This window comes from Phascolarctos cinereus, unplaced genomic scaffold (assembly GCF_003287225.1).
Source record: "Phascolarctos cinereus isolate Bilbo 61053 unplaced genomic scaffold, phaCin_HiC Scaffold_4;HRSCAF=312, whole genome shotgun sequence".
Lineage (NCBI taxonomy): Eukaryota > Metazoa > Chordata > Mammalia > Diprotodontia > Phascolarctidae > Phascolarctos > Phascolarctos cinereus.
Genome location: NW_027555847.1, coordinates 226,038,213 through 226,047,918, shown reverse-complemented (window position 1 = coordinate 226,047,918; position 9,706 = coordinate 226,038,213). Strand labels below are relative to the sequence as shown.

General features: G+C 40.1%; 1 long non-coding RNA gene across 4 annotated transcripts in view; it reads right to left on the bottom strand.

Moving 5' to 3' along the window:
* Nucleotides 1-2,095: 2,095 nt before the first annotated feature.
* LOC110223183 (uncharacterized) overlaps nucleotides 2,096-9,706 on the bottom strand; it is a 54,448-nt gene continuing 46,837 nt past the window's right edge. For 3 of the 4 annotated variants that reach the window (XR_002328608.2, XR_013486046.1, XR_013486048.1), the window contains one exon: nucleotides 2,096-9,523. This is a non-coding gene — a long non-coding RNA (uncharacterized LOC110223183). The remainder of the gene's footprint in view (nucleotides 9,524-9,706) is intronic. The other variant, XR_013486047.1, reaches the window with a different exon arrangement.

Sequence of the window (9,706 nt, the reverse complement as noted above, 5' to 3'; positions counted from 1 at the left end):
CATCAAGTTGTTGGGACCAATAAGGCAGGTTCCTTTAGCTTTCTTTTTTTTTTTTTTTTGGTGAGGCAATTGGGGTTAAGTGACTTGCCCAGGGTCACACAGCTAGTTAAGTGTCAAGTGTCTGAGGTCAGATTTGAACTCAGGTCCTCCTGACTCCAAGGCTGGAGCTCTATCCTCTGCACCACCTAGCTGCCCCATTCTTTAGCTTTCAAACTGATACTAAAGACTACCAGCAGATACCCTGGAGAGCCTATATTTTGTCCAGGAATGCGAATGGATTGCACTGAGCCATCCACAGTGTCATGCCCATTCCCTTAACAGCCAGGCTGCACATTTAGACTAGAAATCACAATTCTGAGGCTTGAGATAGACAAGAAGAAGCTAATTGGCATGTGGGAGGATAAAATATATTCTTGGCCTCATTTAAGCATTAGCTCAACTTATAGAAAAGCACCAAAAACGATTCTTTATGTGGGTCTCCTAATTTTGTAGTTTATTGTAGTGCAATGGAAAGAATTTACATTTTCCTTTTTCTTAGTGGCAAGGTGAGGGAGTACAGAGGTGAAATGTTGCATACATCATTAGACGCAGTTGTTTTGTTGTTTATTTTTCTTTGTTATGAGGAAGGTTCCTTAAGGGGTAGATATTAGGAAATGATTGACGTTAAAAACCAAGAGGGATCAAAATTATTTTTAAGGAATGTGGGAGTTCCCAGTCCATATTAGGCACGTGACAAGCCTCAGAAGAGTTAAATGGTGACATGACCAATCTGAGTCTGAACCAAGGTTCAGATCCCAAGTACCATGCTGTTTCCACTTACCACAGTGCCTTGCGGCCAAATTCAATAATGGTTCTGGCCCTTTGAATGGCTTAGAGACATAGGAAGGATGAGATTGATTGTGGGACCAGGGGTCTAACCACTAAGCTCATCTGATCTTCTGAACTTTGCAGCACACACCTGGTTATCACCAGCATCAGACTCATAATTCAGTATTTCAAAGGATCCACGACCTCATTTCCATGGGTACTCTCACCACTGACAAAGGGTAGTCAAATCCACACTGTCTCCGCCTGTCACCATCCTTTTTCTCCCATAAATCTTCCCAGAGTGCTGCAGGTTCCTTCCTCTTATACCTTTTGTGGGTACTAGGGCATCAACTAGACTGATGACCACCTGTTAGCCTTCCCTCTTTTTTTTTTTCACTTAGGCAATGGGGTTAAGTGACTTGCCTAGGGTCACACAGCTGGTCTTATGTGTCTGAGGTTGGATTTAAACTCAGGTCCTCCTGAATCCAGGGCTGGTGCTCTATCCACTGTGCCACCTAGCTGCCCCCTATCCTTCCCTCTTAATACATGGCCAGTTCACCTCTTTCTCTATCAGATATTTCCTGGATAATGTATATCCCTCATGCTAATATTTATAATATACTGCAGATCATCATTTCGAAGATATAGCAGCCTACTCAGGATTCACAAGCCTGCAGCATCATTGGTTAAAAAGATAGGTAAAAGGTTTCTGAATGTGCAACGACCGAAAATTAATTTAAAATCAAACAAGTAATGAGGTGTTTCTGGCAGCATTTGCCCATATTGCATGGCACAACTTCACTGCAGCCTTGATTCTGAACACAAAGCATGCGCACTTTGCATTGTACGTGCTGTCACGTCAGGCAGTGCATACCAAAATGGGAAAAGGGGTCACAAGTGGAAAAAGTTTAAGAAGCCCTGAATTCTAGCATGAGCAACTGAGGCAAACGGGGTTAGATGACTTGCCCAGGGTCAAACAGCTAAGTGTCTGAGGCCATATTCAAATTCAGGTCCTCCTGACTCCAGGGCTGGCATTCTATTCGTTGTGTCACCTAGCTGCCCCCAATGTTTTCCACAGGCTGGGGAAATAGGGATTTTTTTAAATATATTTGGTTTTTCTTATAGGAATTACTAGATTAATCTCATTAAATGGTCATGGGTTTCTTCTAAGAAGCCTTGTAATATTCTGGGACTTGATACAATCAATAATCAATCAACAAGCATTAATTAAGCCTTTCATATATGTCTGTCACTGTGGTAGGAAATGGAGATAGAAATATAAACAAGATTTATTCACATGGAGCATATATATATAGGCAGTCTCAAAAAGTCTTAGTACAGTTTCAAATTGTAATAACATGAGAAGTTTAAATGCTACAAACTTACAAAAAACAGTATTTTAGAGGTCAATAGTTTGTATTTTTAAAATACTTCTGTTTCTTATTAAAATTCAACATAATCACTGTTTTGTGTTCTAGTTGATTTTTGAACTTTGTAAAAATTTTCATTAGATGCTGCTGCTCAGTAACTGAAAGGATTGCATTTGTAATATTAGCTTTACAATCATCCAAAGAATGAGATTTTGATGCATACCTGACAGTCTTGACATAACTCCACGATAAAAATGCTAATGGAGATACAGCCCTAATCATAACCCTAAGCCTAACCCCAACCTTATTGTCCTTTAACCCTAAACCTAACTGTAACCCTAAACATAAGCCTAATCCTAATTGCACTCTAACCCTAACCCTAACCCTAACCCTAATGGCGCTCTAACCCTCCTTCCCAGCCTAACCCTAATTCAAGCCAAGCCCTAACCCTAATTGCTCTCTAACCCTAATAATAACCCTAATCATAACCCTAATTGCTTTGTCACTCTTTATGGTTCCTTTCTAACCCAATGATTAATTTCTAACCCTAAACCTAATTGCTCTGTAACCCTAAACCTTACCCTTATGATTCCTTTCTAACCCTAACCCTTTCTAATCCTAATCCTTATGATTCCTATCTAACTCTTAGGATTCCCTTCTAACCATAATTGCTCTCTAATCGTAATCCTAATTGGACTCTAACCTTAACCCTAATTCCTTTCTAACAATTCCTTTATAAACCTAATTGCTCTCTAAACCTTTGTAACCCTAATTGACTCCTTTCTAACCCTAATTCATTTCTAACCCTAACCCTAACCCTTTCCAACATTAACCCTAATTCCCTAACCCTAACTCTTTCTAACCCTAATCTTTATGATTCCTTTCTAACTCTTATGATTCCTTTCTAACCCTAACCCTAACTCTGATTCCTTTCTAACTCTAACCCTCCCCCTAACCCTAACCCTAACTCTAAACTCGAACCCGAACCCTAACCCTAATTGCACTCTGTAACCCTAACCCTAATTCCTTTCTAACCCTAACCTTTCTAACCCTAACTCTAACCTAATTCCTTTCCAACCTTAATCCTTTTTAGCCCTAACCCTAACCCTAAGCTTTTCTAACCCTAATTTTGCTCTAACCCAAACCCTAACCCTAAACTTTTCCAACCCTAATTCCTTTTTAATGATTCTTTCTAACCCTAAGCCTAACCCAACCCTTATGATTCCTTTCTACCCTTAATTCCTTTCCCTAACCCTAACCCTAACCCTTTATATTTCTAAACTTAACCCTAATTCCTTTCTAATCCTAATCCTTTCTAATCCTAACCCTAACCCTAATTCCTTTCTAACCCTAACCCTTTCTAACCCTAACGCTAAGCCTAACCAAACCCTAATCCTTTCAAACCCTAACCTTTATGATTCCTTTCTAACACTAATCCTAACCCTAATTCCTTTCTAAACCTAACCCTAACCTTAATGATTCCAAATGATTCCTTTCCTTTGTAACCGTTTTTAACCCGAATCCTAACCCTAATTGCACTAACCCTAACGATTATTTTCTAACTCTAACCCTAACCCTTTACTAACCCTATTTCCTTTCTAACTCTAAACCTAATGATTCCTTTCCAATCCTAAACCTTTCTAACTCTAACCCAAATGATTCTTTTCTAACCCTAACCCTAATTCCTTTCTAAACCTAACCCTAACCCTTTCTAACCCTAACCCTTTCTAATTTCTTTCTAACCCTAACCCTAAACCTAATTGCACTCTAAACTAATGATTCCTTTCTAACCCTTTCTAACCCTAACCCTAACCCTTTCTTTATGATTCCTTTCTAATCCTAATTCCTTTCTAACCCTAACCCTAATCCTAATTGAGCTCTAATTCCTTTCTCACCCCAAGGTCTAACCCTAATTCTTTTCTTGGCCACACAGGTGGCCAAGGAAAATGACCTCATCTACCAATCCACCAGTCTGTGCAAGTGTCATCCAGAAACTGTCACACACTGCATGTCACACATGCAGACAGGGTGTCTGTCTTGATAAAATTAAAATTTATTACTCATAATTAACAAAACTAAATTTAGTCATTTAAATGAACTTCCAAATAGCTTTTTGTAAGCTTGTAGTAATTGTACTTCTGGAGTTATAAAAGCTTAAAACTGCACTAAGAATTTTGGGACACCTTGGATTTAAATGGGGACACATCTAAGTATATAGAGAAGACATACAATCATATTAACAAATGGGAACATCTACAGAACCTAACCATTTATACTGAATCCCTCTCCCACTTGGATTCTGCCTGGGGCATCCTCTGTGATGGTGACAAGCATGTTTCCCAAGCATACGTCTCTCTATTTTATACCTTGATTGATGCTAACAACAGAGATATGGAAGAAAGATATTTTCTGTGGTTGCGTTTATTAAAGAATTTTGTGTAACCTCAACATAGGTATGTCCTTTCTCATTGGAGGAGAGCCTTTAAGGCTGTCTTTTGCTCTGCCATTCAAAGGCTTATATAATAATATTAATATTAATAATATAACATATAATATATTAATATATAATATATTAATATTAGTAATAGCTGGCATTTCTATAATGCTATAAGGTATGCAAAGCATTTTACAAATGTTATCTCCTGTGGTTAGTATCCCTATTTGACATATGAGGAAACTGAGGCCAAGAGAGGGTAAGTGGTATTCGCAGGGTCATACAGCTAGTAAGTGTCTGAGGCAGGATTGTAACTTACATCTTCTTGACTCCTTGTCCAAGAGTCAAACCGTGATACCATCAACAAGCAATGAACTCATTCTATACCTTTTAGTTAGTTACATAACCGAAGATATGGACTGCTTTATGATAATAACAGTGATCCTTAACTGTTAATAATGACTGACATTTAATTTTAATGTTGGCAAATAATTTAAAATATAGTATCTGTTTTAAATCTTAGGAGATAGGCACTATATGTATTTTTATTTCTGTTTAAAAGATGGAAAAAACGAATAGAAAAATAATTTGTGGAAAAGACTGACAGTTCCTTTCCCATATTTTTATGAATGATACCCTCAATATATATGTAACTCATTCTCATAAAGATTTCATAAAAATGAGAAAGTATGAGTATGGGTCAGTCATGACGTTAATTTCGATTGCCTTTTGGGGGTAGAAATATTGTGCATGTTTTTTTTCCCCATTCTTTTCTTCTATTTCTGAAACTATCTTGTAATCACAATATTTTCAAGTTGTGTTGCATCCAACATAGACTTCCTCGGGTGTGTGTTTAGATTGGTTTTGCACTCTTCCTGACTGCCTTCTTAAATACCATTTCTACTTTCTCATACAGCAATCAATCCAAATATGGCGGTGACATTGTCATCTATTATAAAAATATATCATTACACTAATAAAAATAACAATTAACTAACTTGATAATAATTAACAAATAATAATTAATAATAATGACATTTTATACAGTGCCAGACACTACGCTCAGTGCTTTACAATTATTATCTCATTTGCTCTTCACAAAAACCCTGCAAGGTAAGTGTTACTATTATCCCCATTTTAGAGGTGGGGAGGCAGAGTGACTTGCTCAGAGTCACAGAGCCAGTAGGGGTCTGAAGTCACATCTGAACTCAGGTCCTCCTGACTCCACAGCCAGTGCTCTATCCGCTGCACCACCTAGCTGCCCATGTTTAATAACATTTAGCACAGAATTAAGTTAAACTTATTTCAAGTCACATCTTATCCACTGAATTTAACTGTAGGCTATCTGAGAGCAGCATTTGTGGCTTACACCTCTCTAAATTTCCTTCCAAAGTCTAGCATGCATGTAGGGTCATGGTAGGTGATGAGGAAATGTCTATTAGATTTATCAATGTAAAAACCTCAGGTTGTTTAATTATGTCCATCTTCTCTGCCTACCTGGATTGTAAACACTTTGAGGGCAGGGCCTTAAAGCAATGCGAGTTAGATTGATGGTCAGGAAAAACTTCATGGTTCTGGTTTCTTCTCTGTACTCAAGGGTCTGGTCTCTCAACTCTCCTAGGCTAGAGCATCAGTGATCAGCTAATTTAAGAGGAGCTTAATCAAACTGTACATATCCTTTGATCCATGCCATCATAAAAAAGGGGAAAGGACCCACATGTAAAAAATCTTTATAGCAGCCCTTTATGTGGTGGCAAAGAACTGGAAATGAAGGGATGCCCATCAACTGGGGAGCAAGTTGTGGTATATGAATGTAATGGAATACTATTGTGCTATAAGAAATGATGAGCAGGCACACTTCAGAAAAACCTGGAAGGACTTATATGAACTGATGCTGAGTGAAGTGAGCAGAACCAGGAGAACGTTGTACACGGTAACATCCACATTATGCGATGACTTAACTTTAATAGACTTGGCTCTTCTCAGCAACGCAAGGACCTAAGACAATTCCAAAAGATTCATGATGGAAAATGCTATCCACATCCAGAGAAAGAACTACAGAGTCTAAATGCAGATCAAAGCATATTATTTCTACTTTTTTTGTTTTTCATGGCTTTTCTTTTCTTACGTTTCTTCTTTTACAGCATGACTAATGTAACGTGATTACACATGTATAACCTATGTCAGATTGCTTGCCGTCTTGGGGAGGGGGAAGAGGAAGGAGGGAGGGGGAATATATTTGGAACTCAAAATTTTATAAAAAATGTTAAAAACTATCTTTACATGTAATTGGAAAATAAAATATTATTTAAAAAAACAGAAGAGCCAGCTCTGAGGGAGTTGGAGTGCATTGCCCAAATCGCCTCTGAGGCTGCTGTACAAAGCCAATGTAATAATTTACAGGGAGAATTATATAACAAAATGGACTCACAGCCTTCTGAAGAAGGAAGAATGAAATGAAGAGCCCCAGCAGCCCTGATCTGTGAAAGTGTTAACAAATGACCCCTTGGGCCCATAAAGAGACCTGAAATGAAACAGTCTCATCACTAATTAAAAGCACTTATAGGGCAGCTAGGTGGCGCAGTGGATAGAGCGCTGGTCCTTAAGTCAGAAGGACCTGAGTTCAAATCTGGCCTCAGACCAAACACTTGACAGTTACTATCTGTGTGACCCTGGGCAAGTCACTTAGCCCCAGTTGCCTAAAAAAAAATAAAAAAGAGAACTCATCTGCCCTTTTGGGGCAGCTTGGTGGCGCAGTGGGTAGAGCACTGGCCCTGGATTCAGGAGGACCTGAGTTCAAATCTGGCCTCAGACCAAACACTTGACAGTTACTATCTGTGTGACCCTGGGCAAGTCACTTAGCCCCAGTTGCCTAAAAAAAAATAAAAAAGAGAACTCATCTGCCCTTTTGGGGCAGCTTGGTGGCGCAGTGGGTAGAGCACTGGCCCTGGATTCAGGAGGACCTGAGTTCAAATCTGGCCTCAAACACATAACACTTAACTAGCTGTGTGACTCTGGGCAAGTCACTCAACCCCGTTGCCTAACGCAAAACAAAATAAAACAAAAAAAAAATAAATAAAAGCACTTATTGTCTGAGAAAAAGACTTGTTGGAGAGAGAAGACCCTACAAGGGAGAAGGGAAGGAGAGTTTTTCAGCTGCTCAAAGAGGACAGAAAAAGAGTGAGATATTGTAGTTTTTAGAGGCTTTCGGGCAGGGAGCGGGGGTTAAGGGAGGGGACATCTGTAGACACAATAAGCCAGGCAGCAGGATGTTTACAAAATTCGGAGCAAGGTCCCGACTGTAGTTTCAGCTCAAAGTTGAGCTGGTCAAGGCTGGTTTCTGGCAGATACAGGCATCTCCAGATTCAGCTAGAGTTCACTCGCAAAGGATCACTGCTGTGTCAGGCAGCTCTGAGCTTCAGAAAGCCTTCTAATTGGCTGTGTCACTCCATTGTCCCGCTCCCCTGTGAAGAAGGGACTTCTCACACATAGTAGGGTCACGACGGACCCATGTCCACCAGAGCAAAAAGGCAAGTCATAGGTATGGCATGAGCAAGGGTCATCACTTGGACATCCAGAATGTCAGAACTGGAAGATGGTTTAATAATCAGCTAGTCGAGCTGACTCATTTTACAGAGGAGGAAAATGAGGCACAGTAACTTATTATATATAAGAGCCAGTAACTTATTTCTGCTAGCCAGGACCAGACCTCAGTGTTCTTCCGCTGTTGATAATTGTCTTCTTCACCTGTCCAATTCATGTCTCCCCAGCTAGACTGACAAGCTGCCTGAGGGCAGGGACATGTCTGAGAAGTCTTGCTATCCCCTACGTCCAGAGAACATGGCTTTACACAGTAGGCACTTGGTAAATCTGTGTGATTGATTGACTGGTCAGTTAAAGGAGCAGAACCTGAAAGATTCCCATCACACTGGCAATGCTAGGTCTGCCCAAGCCAGCCCAGGGTTCCTCTTGGCCGCTCTCTCCCTTACTTAGCACTGCCCAAGAGTACAGAATGATTCTCTTAACTCTCCTTTTACAAAGGAGATTTGCCCTTTCAGTTCTAATTACATCATGGCCTAGTTTACAGCAAAAGGTCGTCCCAGATTGCTTCAGGGAAAGCCTGTCCTTACAGGTTAGTCTCTCTTTTAACACTGTGGCTTTTGGCTGGCTTCTTTTCAAGGAGGATACATGTACCTGCTCCTAAACTCAAATTATGTCTTCTTCTTGTCTGGTGGCTCTGCCCTGGGGAAACTTCTGAGGCCTCTCTGATGCAGCTAGACACATGGCAAGACCAGTCATTGTCTAATGTTTGGAGAATCTCAGGTTTGAGCCGCAATGGGGAGGGACCTCAGGAAGGCTTGTGTCCTTAGATGACAAGAGGAGACAGACTGAAACATTGTCCAGGGCATTGAAGGGGATGGGGGAAAAAGTTTCCATTCAGCTCTGGGTTTTCTTACATGAGATGCTCATAAGGGCTAAGGGCAGCAAAGGAGTAGAACCTCATTTACACTCAACCCAGGAACTCAGAGTGGCTGAAGGAGGGGGTGAGGAAGGGAGGGAAAGGTTGGGGTGTATTTGGAGGGGCAGGAAATGCCTGACCAGGGAGTGATGGGGCAAGCACAGTGTCCCAGGGACAATTAGAGCAGTTTGGATAGATCAATAACTGGGAATGTGGGGAGACAGCAGGGATTTGTACTGTTCCGAATACAGCACAAAAGCCAGGGTTGTTTTTGCTATGGAATGTGGGACAGGAAGGTGGAGGACAAAGACCTTGCTTTCTTACCCCATCCTTGTGGAGACACTCTATCTCTCAGCTCCAGTATTCTCTCTGGCCGTCCCCCCATGCCTGGAATATTCTTCTTCTCATCTCTGCCTCTTGGCTGCTTTCAAGTCTCAGCTAAAATCCCACCTTCTAAAGAAAATAAAATACAATAAAATAAAATAAAATCCCACCTTCTAAAGAAAATACAATAAAATACAATAAAATAAAATAAAATCCCACCTTCTAAAGAAAATACAATACAATACAATAAAATAAAATAAAATCCCACCTTCTAAAGAAAATACAATACAATACAATAAAATAATAAAATCC